The sequence below is a fragment of the Chiloscyllium plagiosum genome, unplaced genomic scaffold, assembly GCF_037043375.1.
Source record: "Chiloscyllium plagiosum isolate Xiang-an unplaced genomic scaffold, Cpla_swu_hap1 HiC_scaffold_22, whole genome shotgun sequence".
NCBI lineage: Eukaryota > Metazoa > Chordata > Chondrichthyes > Orectolobiformes > Hemiscylliidae > Chiloscyllium > Chiloscyllium plagiosum.
The window spans coordinates 14140755-14155610 of record NW_028270160.1 but is presented as its reverse complement, the minus strand read 5'-3'; the positions used below and the strand labels follow the sequence as shown (position 1 = coordinate 14155610).

Genomic DNA, 14856 nt, shown 5'->3' with positions numbered 1-14856 from the left:
AGGACAAGGTGGGGGTGAGAAAGGGGGCAGGGTGGGTGTTGAGGCGTGGAGTGAAGAGGGTAGAGGTCGTGGCATGGGGGAGATGGAGAGGGGGGAGGAGATGGAGAGGGGGGGAGATGGAGAGGGGGGAGATGGAGAGGGGGTGGGGGGGTGAGGGGTGGGAGGGTGAGGGGTGGGAGGGTGAGGGGTGGGCGGGGTGAGGGGTGGGCGGGGTGAGGGGTGGGCGTGAGGGGTGGGGGTGAGGGGTGGGCAGGGTGGGGGTGAGGGGTGGGCAGGGTGGGGGTGAGGGGTGGGCAGGGTGGGGGTGAGGGGTGGGCAGGGTGGGGGGGTGAGGGGTGGGCAGGGTGGGGGGTGAGGGGTGGGCAGGGTGGGGGGTGAGGGGTGGGCAGGGTGGGGGGTGAGGGGTGGGCGGGGTGGGGGGGTGAGGGGTGGGTGGGGTGGGGGGGTGAGGGGTGGGAGGGTGAGGGGGGTGAGGGGTGGGGGGGTGAGGGGTGGGAGGGTGAGGAGTGGGTGGGGTGGGAGGGTGAGGGGTGGGCGGGGTGGAGCGTGAGGGGTGGGAGGGTGAGGGGTGAAGGGGGAGGGGTGAAGGGGGAGGGGTGAGGGGTGAAGGGGGAGGGGTGAGGGGTGAGGGGTGGGAGGGGGGAGGGGTGAGGGGTGAGGGGTGGGAGGGGTGAGGGGTGAGGGGTGGGAGGGGTGAGGGGTGGGAGGGGTGAGGGGTGGGAGGGGTGGGAGGGGTGGGAGGGGTGAGGGGTGGGAGGGGTGAGGGGTGGGAGGGGTGAGGGGTGGGCAGGGTGGGGGAGAGGGGGTGAGGGGTGAGGGGGGTGAGGTGTGGGCGGGGTGGGGGAGAGGGGGTGAGGGGTGAGAGGATGAGGGGTGGGCTGGGTGAGGGGTGAGAGGGGGTGAGGGGTGTGAGGGATGGAGGAAGAGGGGGGTGGGCGAGGGCGGGGTGGGGAAAGAGGGGGTGAGGGGTGGGCGGGGTGGGGAAAGAGGGGGTGAGGGGTGGGCGGGGTGGGGGAAGAGGGGATGAGGGGTGTGCGGAAGAGGGGGTGAGGGGTGGACGGGGTGGGGGAAGAGGGGGTGAGTGGTGGCCGGGGTGGGGGAAGAGGGGGTGAGGGGTGGGCGGGGTGGGGGAAGAGGGGGTGAGGGGTGGGTGGGGTGGGGGAAGAGGGGGTGAGGGGTGGGCGGGGTGGGGGAAGAGGGGGTGAGGGGTGGGCGGGGTGGGGGTGAAAGGGGGGGGGGAGGGTTGGGCAGGGTGAGGGATGGGCGGGGTGAGGGATGGGCGGGGGTGAGGGGTGAGAGGGAGTGAGGGGTGAGAGGGAGTGAGGGGTGAGAGGGAGTGAGGTGTGAGAGGGAGTGAGGTGTGAGAGGGAGTGAGGGGTGGGCGGGGTGGGGGAAGAGGGGGTGAGGGGTGGGCGAGAGGGGGTGAGGGGTGGGGGATAGGGGGTGAGGGGTGGGCGGGGTGAGGGGTGAGAGTGGGTGAGGGGTAGGCGGGGTGGGGAAGAGGGGGTGAGGGGTAGGCGGGGTGGGGAAGAGGGGGTGAGGGGTGAGGGAAGAGGGGGTGAGGGATGAGGGAAGAGGGGGTGAGGGGTGAGGGAAGAGGGGGTGAGGGGTGGGGGGAGAGGGGGTGAGGGGTGGGGGGAGAGGGGGTGAGGGGTGGGGGGAGAGGGGGTGAGGGGTGGGGGGAGAGGGGGTGAGGGGTGGGGGGAGAGGGGGTGAGGGGTGGGGGGAGAGGGGGTGAGGGGTGGGGGGAGAGGGGGTGAGGGGTGGGGGGAGAGGGGGTGAGGGGTGGGGGGAGAGGGGGTGAGGGGTGGGGGAAGAGGGGGTGAGGGGTGGGGGAAGAGGGGGTGAGGGGTGGGGGAAGAGGGGGTGAGGGGTGGGGGAAGAGGGGGTGAGGGGTGGGGGAAGAGGGGGTGAGGGGTGGGAGTGGTGGCCGAAGAGGGTGTTAGGGGTAGGCAAAGAGGGGGTGAGGGTTGAAAGGGGTGGGCGAAGAGTGGGTGAGGGGTGGGAGGGGTGGGCGAAGAGGGGGGTGAGGGGTGGGAGCGGTGGGCAAAGAGGGGGTGAGGGGTGGGAGCGGTGGGCGAAGAGGGGGTGAGGGGTGGGAGCAGAGGGGGTGAGGGGTGGGAGGTGTGGGCGAAGAGGGGGTGAGGGGTGGGAGCGGTGGGCGAAGAGGGGGTGAGGGGTGAGAGGGGTGGGCGAAGAGGGGGTGAGGGGTGGGCGAAGAGGGGGTGAGGGGTGGGCGAAGAGGGGGTGAGGGGTGGGAGGGGTGGACGAAGAGGCGGTGAGGGGTTGGAGGGGTGGGCGAAGAGGGGGTGAGGGGGTGGGCGGGGTGGGGGAAGAGGGGGTGAGAGGGTGGGCGGGGTGGGGGAAGAGGGGGTGAGAGGGTGGGCGGGGTGGAAGAGGGGGTGAGGGGTGGGCGGGGTGGGGGAAGAGGGGGTGAGGGGTGGGCGGGGTGGGGGAAGAGGGGGTGAGGGGTGGGCGGGGTGGGGGAAGAGGGGGTGAGGGGTGGGCGGGGTGGGGGAAGAGGGGGTGAGGGGTGGGCGGGGTGGGGGAAGAGGGGGTGAGGGGTGGGCGGGGTGGGGGAAGAGGGGGTGAGGGGTGGGCGGGGTGGGGGAAGAGGGGGTGAGGGGTGGGCGGGGTGGGGGAAGAGGGTGTGAGGGGTGGGCGGGGTGGGGGAAGAGGGGGTCAGGGGTGGGTCGGGTGGGGGAAGAGGGGGTGAGGGGTGGGCGGGGTGGGGGATGAGGGGGTGGGGGAAGAGGGGGTGAGGGGTGGGCGAACAGGGGAGTGGGGGAAGAGGGGGTGAGGGGTGGGCGGGGTGGGGGAAGAGGGGGTGAGGGGTGGGCGGGGTGGGGGAAGAGGGGGTGAGGGGTGGGCGGGGTGGGGGAAGAGGGGGTGAGGGGTGGGCGGGGTGGGGGAAGAGGGGGTGAGGGGTGGGCGGGGTGGGGGAAGAGGGGGTGAGGGGTGGACGGGGTGGGGGAAGAGGGGGTGAGTGGTGGCCGGGGTGGGGGAAGAGGGGGTGAGGGGTGGGCGGGGTGGGGGAAGAGGGGGTGAGGGGTGGGTGGGGTGGGGGAAGAGGGGGTGAGGGGTGGGCGGGGTGGGGGAAGAGGGGGTGAGGGGTGGGCGGGGTGGGGGTGAAAGGGGGGGGGGGAGGGTTGGGCAGGGTGAGGGATGGGCGGGGTGAGGGATGGGCGGGGGTGAGGGGTGAGAGGGAGTGAGGGGTGAGAGGGAGTGAGGGGTGAGAGGGAGTGAGGTGTGAGAGGGAGTGAGGTGTGAGAGGGAGTGAGGTGTGAGAGGGAGTGAGGGGTGGGCGGGGTGGGGGAAGAGGGGGTGAGGGGTGGGCGAGAGGGGGTGAGGGGTGGGGGATAGGGGGTGAGGGGTGGGCGGGGTGAGGGGTGAGAGTGGGTGAGGGGTAGGCGGGGTGGGGAAGAGGGGGTGAGGGGTAGGCGGGGTGGGGAAGAGGGGGTGAGGGGTGAGGGAAGAGGGGGTGAGGGATGAGGGAAGAGGGGGTGAGGGGTGAGGGAAGAGGGGGTGAGGGGTGGGGGGAGAGGGGGTGAGGGGTGGGGGGAGAGGGGGTGAGGGGTGGGGGGAGAGGGGGTGAGGGGTGGGGGGAGAGGGGGTGAGGGGTGGGGGGAGAGGGGGTGAGGGGTGGGGGGAGAGGGGGTGAGGGGTGGGGGGAGAGGGGGTGAGGGGTGGGGGGAGAGGGGGTGAGGGGTGGGGGGAGAGGGGGTGAGGGGTGGGGGGAGAGGGGGTGAGGGGTGGGGGAAGAGGGGGTGAGGGGTGGGGAAGAGGGGGTGAGGGGTGGGGGAAGAGGGGGTGAGGGGTGGGGGAAGAGGGGGTGAGGGGTGGGGGAAGAGGGGGTGAGGGGTGGGAGTGGTGGCCGAAGAGGGTGTTAGGGGTAGGCAAAGAGGGGGTGAGGGTTGAAAGGGGTGGGCGAAGAGTGGGTGAGGGGTGGGAGGGGTGGGCGAAGAGGGGGTGAGGGGTGGGAGCGGTGGGCAAAGAGGGGGTGAGGGGTGGGAGCGGTGGGCGAAGAGGGGGTGAGGGGTGGGAGCAGAGGGGGTGAGGGGTGGGAGGTGTGGGCGAAGAGGGGGTGAGGGGTGGGAGCGGTGGGCGAAGAGGGGGTGAGGGGTGAGAGGGGTGGGCGAAGAGGGGGTGAGGGGTGGGCGAAGAGGGGGTGAGGGGTGGGCGAAGAGGGGGTGAGGGGTGGGAGGGGTGGACGAAGAGGCGGTGAGGGGTTGGAGGGGTGGGCGAAGAGGGGGTGAGGGGGTGGGCGGGGTGGGGGAAGAGGGGGTGAGAGGGTGGGCGGGGTGGGGGAAGAGGGGGTGAGAGGGTGGGCGGGGTGGAAGAGGGGGTGAGGGGTGGGCGGGGTGGGGGAAGAGGGGGTGAGGGGTGGGCGGGGTGGGGGAAGAGGGGGTGAGGGGTGGGCGGGGTGGGGGAAGAGGGGGTGAGGGGTGGGCGGGGTGGGGGAAGAGGGGGTGAGGGGTGGGCGGGGTGGGGGAAGAGGGGGTGAGGGGTGGGCGGGGTGGGGGAAGAGGGGGTGAGGGGTGGGCGGGGTGGGGGAAGAGGGGGTGAGGGGTGGGCGGGGTGGGGGAAGAGGGTGTGAGGGGTGGGCGGGGTGGGGGAAGAGGGGGTCAGGGGTGGGTCGGGTGGGGGAAGAGGGGGTGAGGGGTGGGCGGGGTGGGGGATGAGGGGGTGGGGGAAGAGGGGGTGAGGGGTGGGCGAACAGGGGAGTGGGGGAAGAGGGGGTGAGGGGTGGGCGGGGTGGGGGAAGAGGGGGTGAGGGGTGGGCGGGGTGGGGGAAGAGGGGGTGAGGGGTGGGCGGGGTGGGGGAAGAGGGGGTGAGGGGTGGGCGGGGTGGGGGAAGAGGGGGTGAGGGGTGGGCGGGGTGGGGGAAGAGGGGGTGAGGGGTGGGCGGGGTGGGGGAAGAGGGGGTGAGGGGTGGGCGGGGTGGGGGAAGAGGGGGTGAGGGGTGGTCGGGGTGGGGGAAGAGGGGGTGAGGGGTGGGCGGGGTGGGGGAAGAGGGGGTGAGGGGTGGGCGGGGTGGGGGAAGAGGGGGTGAGGGGTGGGCGGGGTGGGGGAAGAGGGGGTGAGGGGTGGGCGGGGTGGGGGAAGAGGGGGTGAGGGGTGGGCGGGGTGGGGGAAGAGGGGGTGAGGGGTGGGCGGGGTGGGGGAAGAGGGGGTGAGGGGTGGGCGGGGTGGGGGAAGAGGGGGTGAGGGGTGGTCGGGGTGGGGGAAGAGGGGGTGAGGGGTGGTCGGGGTGGGGGAAGAGGGGGTGAGGGGTGGTCGGGGTGGGGGAAGAGGGGGTGAGGGGTGGTCGGGGTGGGGGAAGAGGGGGTGAGGGGTGGTCGGGGTGGGGGAAGAGGGGGTGAGGGGTGGTCAGGGTGGGGGAAGAGGGGGTGAGGGGTGGTCAGGGTGGGGGAAGAGGGGGTGAGGGGTGGTCAGGGTGGGGGAAGAGGGGGTGAGGGGTGGTCAGGGTGGGGGAAGAGGGGGTGAGGGGTGGGCAGGGTGGGGGAAGAGGGGGTGAGGGGTGGGCAGGGTGGGGGAAGAGGGGGTGAGGGGTGGGCAGGGTGGGGGAAGAGGGGGTGAGGGGTGGGCAGGGTGGGGGAAGAGGGGGTGAGGGGTGGGCAGGGTGGGGGAAGAGGGGGTGAGGGGTGGGCAGGGTGGGGGAAGAGGGGGTGAGGGGTGGGCAGGGTGGGGGAAGAGGGGGTGAGCGGGGTGGGGGAAGAGGGGGTGAGGGGTGGGCGGGGTGGGGGAAGAGGTGGTGAGGGGTGGGCGGGGTGGGGGATGAGGGGGTGAGGGGTGGGCGAGAAGGGGTGAGGGGTGGGGGATAGGGGGTGAGGGGTGGGGAAGAGGGGGTGAGGTGTAGGCGGGGTGGGGAAGAGGGGGTGAGGGGTGAGGGAAGAGGGGGTGAGGGATGAGGGAAGAGGGGGTGAGGGGTGGGGGAAGAGGGGGTGAGGGGTGGGGGAAGAGGGGGTGAGGGGTGGGGGAAGAGGGGGTGAGGGGTGGGGGAAGAGTGGGTGAGGGGTGGGGGAAGAGGGGGTGAGGGGTGGGGGAAGAGGGGGTGAGGGGTGGGTGGAGAGGGGGTGAGGGGTGGGTGGAGAGGGGGTGAGGGGTGGGGGGAGAGGGGGTGAGGGGTGGGGGAAGAAGGGGTGAGGGGTGGGCAAAGAGTGGGTGAGGGGTGAAAGGGGTGGGCGAAGAGGGAGTGAGGGGTGGGAGCGGTGGGCGCAGAGGGGGTGAGGGGTGGGAGCGGTGGGCGCAGAGGGGGTGAGGGGTGGGAGCGGTGGGCGAAGAGGGGGTGAGGGGTGGGAGGGGTGGGCGAAGAGGGGGTGAGGGGTGGGAGGGGTGGGCGAAGAGGGGGTGAGGGGTGGGAGGGGTGGGCGAACAGGGGGTGAGGGGGTGGGCGGGGTGGGGGAAGAGGGGGTGAGAGGGTGGGCGGGGTGGAAGAAGAGGGGGTGAGGGGAGGGCGGGGTGGAAGAAGAGGGGGTGAGGGGTGGGCGGGGTGGGGGAAGAGGGGGTGAGGGGTGGGCGGGGTGGGGGAAGAGGGGGTGAGGGGTGGGCGGGGTGGGGGAAGAGGGGGTGAGGGGTGGGCGGGGTGGGGGAAGAGGGGGTGAGGGGTGGGCGGGGTGGGGGAAGAGGGGGTGAGGGGTGGGCGGGGTGGGGGAAGATGGGGTGAGGGGTGGGCGGGGTGGGGGAAGAGGGGGTGAGGGGTGGGCGGGGTGGGGGAAGAGGGGGTGAGGGGTGGGCGGGGTGGGGGAAGAGGGGGTGAGGGGTGGGAGGGGTGGGCGAAGAGGGGGTGAGGGGTGGGAGGGGTGGGCGAAGAGGGGGTGAGGGGTGGGAGGGGTGGGCGAACAGGGGGTGAGGGGGTGGGCGGGGTGGGGGAAGAGGGGGTGAGAGGGTGGGCGGGGTGGAAGAAGAGGGGGTGAGGGGTGGGCGGGGTGGAAGAAGAGGGGGTGAGGGGTGGGCGGGGTGGGGGAAGAGGGGGTGAGGGGTGGGCGGGGTGGGGGAAGAGGGGGTGAGGGGTGGGCTGGGTGGGGGAAGAGGGGGTGAGGGGTGGGCTGGGTGGGGGAAGAGGGGGTGAGGGGTGGGCTGGGTGGGGGAAGAGGGGGTGAGGGGTGGGCTGGGTGGGGGAAGAGGGGGTGAGGGGTGGGCTGGGTGGGGGAAGAGGGGGTGAGGGGTGGGCTGGGTGGGGGAAGAGGGGGTGAGGGGTGGGCTGGGTGGGGGAAGAGGGGGTGAGGGGTGGGCTGGGTGGGGGAAGAGGGGGTGAGGGGTGGGCTGGGTGGGGGAAGAGGGGGTGAGGGGTGGGCTGGGTGGGGGAAGAGGGGGTGAGGGGTGGGCTGGGTGGGGGAAGAGGGGGTGAGGGGTGGGCTGGGTGGGGGAAGAGGGGGTGAGGGGTGGGCTGGGTGGGGGAAGAGGGGGTGAGGGGTGGGGGAAGAGGGGGTGAGGGGTGGGGGAAGAGGGGGTGAGGGGTGGGGGAAGAGGGGGTGAGGGGTGGGGGAAGAGTGGGTGAGGGGTGGGGGAAGAGGGGGTGAGGGGTGGGGGAAGAGGGGGTGAGGGGTGGGGGAAGAGGGGGTGAGGGGTGGGTGGAGAGGGGGTGAGGGGTGGGTGGAGAGGGGGTGAGGGGTGGGGGGAGAGGGGGTGAGGGGTGGGGGGAGAGGGGGTGAGGGGTGGGGGAAGAAGGGGTGAGGGGTGGGCAAAGAGTGGGTGAGGGGTGAAAGGGGTGGGCGAAGAGGGAGTGAGGGGTGGGAGCGGTGGGCGCAGAGGGGGTGAGGGGTGGGAGCGGTGGGCGCAGAGGGGGTGAGGGGTGGGAGCGGTGGGCGAAGAGGGGGTGAGGGGTGGGAGGGGTGGGCGAAGAGGGGGTGAGGGGTGGGAGGGGTGGGCGAAGAGGGGGTGAGGGGTGGGAGGGGTGGGCGAAGAGGGGGTGAGGGGTGGGAGGGGTGGGCGAACAGGGGGTGAGGGGGTGGGCGGGGTGGGGGAAGAGGGGGTGAGAGGGTGGGCGGGGTGGAAGAAGAGGGGGTGAGGGGTGGGCGGGGTGGAAGAAGAGGGGGTGAGGGGTGGGCGGGGTGGGGGAAGAGGGGGTGAGGGGTGGGCGGGGTGGGGGAAGAGGGGGTGAGGGGTGGGCGGGGTGGGGGAAGAGGGGGTGAGGGGTGGGCGGGGTGGGGGAAGAGGGGGTGAGGGGTGGGCGGGGTGGGGGAAGAGGGGGTGAGGGGTGGGCGGGGTGGGGGAAGATGGGGTGAGGGGTGGGCGGGGTGGGGGAAGAGGGGGTGAGGGGTGGGCGGGGTGGGGGAAGAGGGGGTGAGGGGTGGGAGGGGTGGGCGAAGAGGGGGTGAGGGGTGGGAGGGGTGGGCGAAGAGGGGGTGAGGGGTGGGAGGGGTGGGCGAACAGGGGGTGAGGGGGTGGGCGGGGTGGGGGAAGAGGGGGTGAGAGGGTGGGCGGGGTGGAAGAAGAGGGGGTGAGGGGTGGGCGGGGTGGAAGAAGAGGGGGTGAGGGGTGGGCGGGGTGGGGGAAGAGGGGGTGAGGGGTGGGCTGGGTGGGGGAAGAGGGGGTGAGGGGTGGGCTGGGTGGGGGAAGAGGGGGTGAGGGGTGGGCTGGGTGGGGGAAGAGGGGGTGAGGGGTGGGCTGGGTGGGGGAAGAGGGGGTGAGGGGTGGGCTGGGTGGGGGAAGAGGGGGTGAGGGGTGGGCTGGGTGGGGGAAGAGGGGGTGAGGGGTGGGCTGGGTGGGGGAAGAGGGGGTGAGGGGTGGGCTGGGTGGGGGAAGAGGGGGTGAGGGGTGGGCTGGGTGGGGGAAGAGGGGGTGAGGGGTGGGCTGGGTGGGGGAAGAGGGGGTGAGGGGTGGGCTGGGTGGGGGAAGAGGGGGTGAGGGGTGGGCTGGGTGGGGGAAGAGGGGGTGAGGGGTGGGCTGGGTGGGGGAAGAGGGGGTGAGGGGTGGGCTGGATGGGGGAAGAGGGGGTGAGGGGTGGGCTGGGTGGGGGAAGAGGGGGTGAGGGGTGGGCTGGGTGGGGGAAGAGGGGGTGAGGGGTGGGCTGGGTGGGGGAAGAGGGGGTGAGGGGTGGGCTGGGTGGGGGAAGAGGGGGTGAGGGGTGGGCTGGGTGGGGGAAGAGGGGGTGAGGGGTGGGCTGGGTGGGGGAAGAGGGGGTGAGGGTTGGGCTGGGTGGGGGAAGAGGGGGTGAGGGTTGGGCTGGGTGGGGGAAGAGGGGGTGAGGGTTGGGCTGGGTGGGGGAAGAGGGGGTGAGGGTTGGGCTGGGTGGGGGAAGAGGGGGTGAGGGTTGGGCTGGGTGGGGGAAGAGGGGGTGAGGGGTGGGCTGGGTGGGGGAAGAGGGGGTGAGGGGTGGGCTGGGTGGGGGAAGAGGGGGTGAGGGGTGGGCTGGGTGGGGGAAGAGGGGGTGAGGGGTGGGCTGGGTGGGGGAAGAGGGGGTGAGGGGTGGGCTGGGTGGGGAAGAGGGGGTGAGGGGTGGGCTGGGTGGGGAAGAGGGGGTGAGGGGTGGGCTGGGTGGGGGAAGAGGGGGTGAGGGGTGGGCTGGGTGGGGGAAGAGGGGGTGAGGGGTGGGCTGGGTGGGGGAAGAGGGGGTGAGGGGTGGGCTGGGTGGGGGAAGAGGGGGTGAGGGGTGGGCTGGGTGGGGGAAGAGGGGGTGAGGGGTGGGCTGGGTGGGGGAAGAGGGGGTGAGGGGGGGCAGGGTGGGGGAGACGGGGTGAGGGGGGGCAGGGTGGGGGAGACGGGGTGAGGGGGGGCAGGGTGGGGGAGACGGGGTGAGGGGGGGCAGGGTGGGGGAGACGGGGTGAGGGGGGGCAGGGTGGGGGAGACGGGGTGAGGGGGGGCAGGGTGGGGGAGACGGGGTGAGGGGGGGCAGGGTGGGGGAGACGGGGTGAGGGGGGGCAGGGTGGGGGAGACGGGGTGAGGGGGGGCAGGGTGGGGGAGACGGGGGGAGGGGGGGCAGGGTGGGGGAGACGGGGGAGGGGGGGCAGGGTGGGGGAGACGGGGTGAGGGGGGGCAGGGTGGGGGAGACGGGGTGAGGGGGGGCAGGGTGGGGGAGACGGGGTGAGGGGGGGCAGGGTGGGGGAGACGGGGTGAGGGGGGGCAGGGTGGGGGAGACGGGGTGAGGGGGGGCAGGGTGGGGGAGACGGGGTGAGGGGGGGCAGGGTGGGGGAGACGGGGTGAGGGGGGGCAGGGTGGGGGAGACGGGGTGAGGGGGGGCAGGGTGGGGGAGACGGGGTGAGGGGGGGCAGGGTGGGGGAGACGGGGTGAGGGGGGGCAGGGTGGGGGAGACGGGGTGAGGGGGGGCAGGGTGGGGGAGACGGGGTGAGGCGGGGCAGGGTGGGGGAGACGGGGTGAGGGGGGGCAGGGTGGGGGAGACGGGGTGAGGGGGGGCAGGGTGGGGGAGACGGGGTGAGGGGGGGCAGGGTGGGGGAGACGGGGTGAGGGGGGGCAGGGTGGGGGAGACGGGGTGAGGGGGGGCAGGGTGGGGGAGACGGGGTGAGGGGGGGCAGGGTGGGGGAGACGGGGTGAGGGGGGGCAGGGTGGGGGAGACGGGGTGAGGGGGGGCAGGGTGGGGGAGACGGGGTGAGGGGGGCAGGGTGGGGGAGACGGGGTGAGGGGGGGCAGGGTGGGGGAGACGGGGTGAGGGGGGGCAGGGTGGGGGAGACGGGGTGAGGGGGGGCAGGGTGGGGGAGACGGGGTGAGGGGGGGCAGGGTGGGGGAGACGGGGTGAGGGGGGGCAGGGTGGGGGAGACGGGGTGAGGGGGGGCAGGGTGGGGGAGACGGGGTGAGGGGGGACAGGGTGGGGGAGACGGGGTGAGGGGGGACAGGGTGGGGGAGACGGGGTGAGGGGGGCAGGGTGGGGGAGACGGGGTGGGGGAGACGGGGTGAGGGGGGGCATGGTGGGGGAGACGGGGTGGGGGGGTAGACGGGGTGAGGTGGGGGTGGGGTGGGGGGGAGACGGGGTGAAGGGGAGCAGGGTGGGGGTGGAGACGGGGTGAAGGGGGGGCAGGGTGGGGGGGCGGAGATTGGGTGAAGGGGGGGCAGGGTGCGGGGGGAGACGGGGTGAAGGGGCAGGGTGGGGGGGAGATGGGGTGAAGGGGGGCAGGGTGGGGGGGGGGGAGACGGGGTGTGGGGGGCAGGGTGGGGGGGGAGGGGGTGAGGGGGGCGGGGGGGGAGACTGGGTGAGGGGGGCAGGGTGGGGGGGGGAGACGGGGTGAAGGAGGGGCAGGGTGGGGGTGGACGCGGTGAAGGGGGGCAGGGTGGGGGGGGGAACGAAGTGAAGGGGGGGCAGGGTGGGGGGGGGAACGAGGTGAGGGGGGGCAGGGTGGGGGGGGAAACGAGGTGAAGGGGGCAGGGTGGGGGGGGAACGAGGTGAAGGGGGGCAGGGTGGGGGGGGAACGAGGTGAAGGGGGCAGGGTGGGTGGGGGACGGGGTGAAGTGGGTGCAGGGTGGGCGGGGAGATGGGGTGAAGAGGGGGCAGGGTGGTGGGGGAGACGGGGTGAGGGTGGCAGGGTGGGGTAGACGGGGTGGGAAGACGGGGCGGGCGGTCAGGGTGGGGTAGACGGTGTGGGGGGGGCAGGGGGGGTAGACGGTGTGGGGGGGGCAAGGGTGGGGTAGACGCCGTGGGGAGGCAAGGGTGGGGTAGACGGGGTGGGGGGGCAGGGTGGGGGGGCAGGATGGGGTAGACGGGGTGGGGGGGCAGGGTGGGTAGTCGGGGTGGGGGTAGACGGGGTGGGGGTAGACGGGGTGGGGGTAGACGGGGTGGGTGGGGCGGGGTGGGGGTAGACGGGGTGGGGGGGCAGGGTGGGGTAGACGGCGTGGGGGGGGCAGGGTGGGGTAGACGGCGTGGGGGGGGCAGGGTGGGGAGGGGTAGACGGGGTGAGGAGGAGGTGGGGTGGGGGGGAGACGGGGTGAAGGGGAGGGCAGGGTGGGGGGGAGACGGGGTGAAGGGGAGGGCAGGGTGGGGGGGGAGACGGGGTGAAGGGGAGGGCAGGGTGGGGGGGGAGACGGGGTGAAGGGGAGGGCAGGGTGGGGGGGGAGACGGGGTGAAGGGGAGGGCAGGGTGGGGGGGGAGACGGGGTGAAGGGGAGGGCAGGGTGGGGAGGGAGACGGGGTGAAGGGGAGGGCAGGGTGGGGGGGGAGACGGGGTGAAGGGGAGGGCAGGGTGGGGGGGTAGACGGGGTGAAGGGGAGGGCAGGGTGGGGAGGGAGACGGGGTGAAGGGGGGGCAGGGTTGGGGGGGAGGCGGGGTGAAGGGGGGCAGGGTGGGGGGGGAGACGGGGTGAAGGGGAGACGGGGTGAAGGGGAGGGCAGGGTGGGAGGGGAGACGGGGTGAAGGGGAGGGCAGGGTGGGAGGGGAGACGGGGTGAAGGGGAGGGCAGGGTGGGAGGGGAGACGGGGTGAAGGGGAGGGCAGGGTGGGAGGGGAGACGGGGTGAAGGGGAGGGCAGGGTGGGAGGGGAGACGGGGTGAAGGGGAGGGCAGGGTGGGAGGGGAGACGGGGTGAAGGGGAGGGCAGGGTGGGAGGGGAGACGGGGTGAAGGGGAGGGCAGGGTGGGAGGGGAGACGGGGTGAAGGGGAGGGCAGGGTGGGAGGGGAGACGGGGTGAAGGGGAGGGCAGGGTGGGAGGGGAGACGGGGTGAAGGGGAGGGCAGGGTGGGAGGGGAGACGGGGTGAAGGGGAGGGCAGGGTGGGAGGGGAGACGGGGTGAAGGGGAGGGCAGGGTGGGAGGGGAGACGGGGTGAAGGGGAGGGCAGGGTGGGAGGGGAGACGGGGTGAAGGGGAGGGCAGGGTGGGAGGGGAGACGGGGTGAAGGGGAGGGCAGGGTGGGAGGGGAGACGGGGTGGAGGGGAGACGGGGTGGAGGGGAGACGGGGTGGAGGGGAGACGGGGTGGAGGGGAGACGGGGTGGAGGGGAGACGGGGTGGAGGGGAGGGCAGGGTGGGAGGGGAGACGGGGTGAAGGGGAGGGCAGGGTGGGAGGGGAGACGGGGTGAAGGGGAGGGCAGGGTGGGAGGGGAGACGGGGTGAAGGGGAGGGCAGGGTGGGAGGGGAGACGGGGTGAAGGGGAGGGCAGGGTGGGAGGGGAGACGGGGTGAGGGGGGGCAGGGTGTGGGAGACGGGGTGAGGGGGGGCAGGGTGTGGGAGACGGGGTGAGGGGGGGCAGGGTGGGGGAGACGGGGTGAGGGGGGGCAGGGTGGGGGAGACGGGGTGAGGGGGGGCAGGGTGGGGGAGACGGGGTGAGGGGGGGCAGGGTGGGGGAGACTGGGTGAGGGGGGGCAGGGTGGGGGAGACGGGGTGAGGGGGGGCAGGGTGGGGGAGACGGGGTGAGGGGGGGCAGGGTGGGGGAGACGGGGTGAGGGGGGGCAGGGTGGGGGAGACGGGGTGAGGGGGGGCAGGGTGGGGGAGACGGGGTGAGGGGGGGCAGGGTGGGGGAGACGGGGTGAGGGGGGGCAGGGTGGGGGAGACGGGGTGAGGGGGGACAGGGTGGGGGAGACGGGGTAAGGGGGGACAGGGTGGGGGAGACGGGGTGAGGGGGGCAGGGTGGGGGAGACGGGGTGGGGGAGACGGGGTGAGGGGGGGCATGGTGGGGGAGACGGGGTGGGGGGGTAGACGGGGTGAGGAGGGGGTGGGGTGGGGGGGAGACGGGGTGAAGGGGAGCAGGGTGGGGGGGCGGAGACGGGGTGAAGGGGGGGCAGGGTGGGGGGGCGGAGATTGGGTGAAGGGGGGGCAGGGTGCGGGGGGAGACGGGGTGAAGGGGGCAGGGTGGGGGGGAGATGGGGTGAAGGGGGGCAGGGTGGGGGGGGGGGGAGACAGGGTGTGGGGGGCAGGGTGGGGGGGGGGGAGGGGGTGAGAGGGGCGGGGGGGAGACTGGGTGAGGGGGGCAGGGTGGGGAGGGGAGACGGGGTGAAGGAGGGGCAGGGTGGGGGTGGACGAGGTGAAGGGGGGCAGGGTGGGGGGGGGGAACGAAGTGAAGAGGGGGCAGGGTGGGGGGGGAACGAGGTGAGGGGGGGCAGGGTGGGGGGGGAACGAGGTGAAGGGGGGCAGGGTGGGGGGGGGAACGAGGTGAAGGGGGCAGGGTGGGTGGGGGACGGGGTGAAGTGGGTGCAGGGTGGGCGGGGAGATGGGGTGAAGAGGGGGCAGGGTGGTGGGGGAGACGGGGTGAGGGTGGCAGGGTGGGGTAGACGGGGTGGGAAGACGGGGCGGGCGGTCAGGGTGGGGTAGACGGTGTGGGGGGGGGCAGGGGGGGGTAGACGGTGTGGGGGGGGCAAGGGTGGGGTAGACGCCGTGGGGAGGCAAGGGTGGGGTAGACGGGGTGGGGGGGCAGGGTGGGGGGGCAGGATGGGGTAGACGGGGTGGGGGGGCAGGGTGGGTAGACGGGGTGGGGGTAGACGGGGTGGGGGGGCAGGGTGGGGTAGACGGCGTGGGGGGGGCAGGGTGGGGGGGGTAGACGGGGTGAGGAGGGGGTGGGGTGGGGGGGAGACGGGGTGGAGGGGGCGGGGTGGGGGGGGAGACGGGGTGAAGGGGAGGGCAGGGTGGGGGGGGAGACGGGGTGAAGGGGAGGGCAGGGTGGGGAGGGAGACGGGGTGAAGGGGGGGCAGGGTGGGGAGGGAGACGGGGTGAAGGGGGGGCAGGGTGGGGGGGGAGGCGGGGTGAAGGGTGGCAGGGTGGGGGGGGAGACGGGGTGAAGGGGGGCAGGGTGGGGGGGGAGACGGGGTGAAGGGGAGGGCAGGGTGGGGGGGGAGACGGGGTGAAGGGGAGGGCAGGGTGGGGAGGGAGACGGGGTGAAGGGGGAGGCGGGGTGAAGGGGGGCAGGGTGGGGGGGGAGACGGGGTGAAGGGGAGACGGGGTGAAGGGGAGACGGGGTGAAGGGGAGACGGGGTGAAGGGGAGGG

At 74.8% G+C, this 14856-nt stretch overlaps 1 protein-coding gene across 1 annotated transcript in view; it reads right to left on the bottom strand.

Moving 5' to 3' along the window:
* The window catches only part of LOC122561410 (phosphoglycerate mutase 1-like), a 33625-nt gene that overhangs the window by 6199 nt on the left and 12570 nt on the right, over positions 1-14856 (bottom strand). The gene's annotated exons all lie outside the window — the stretch shown is intronic.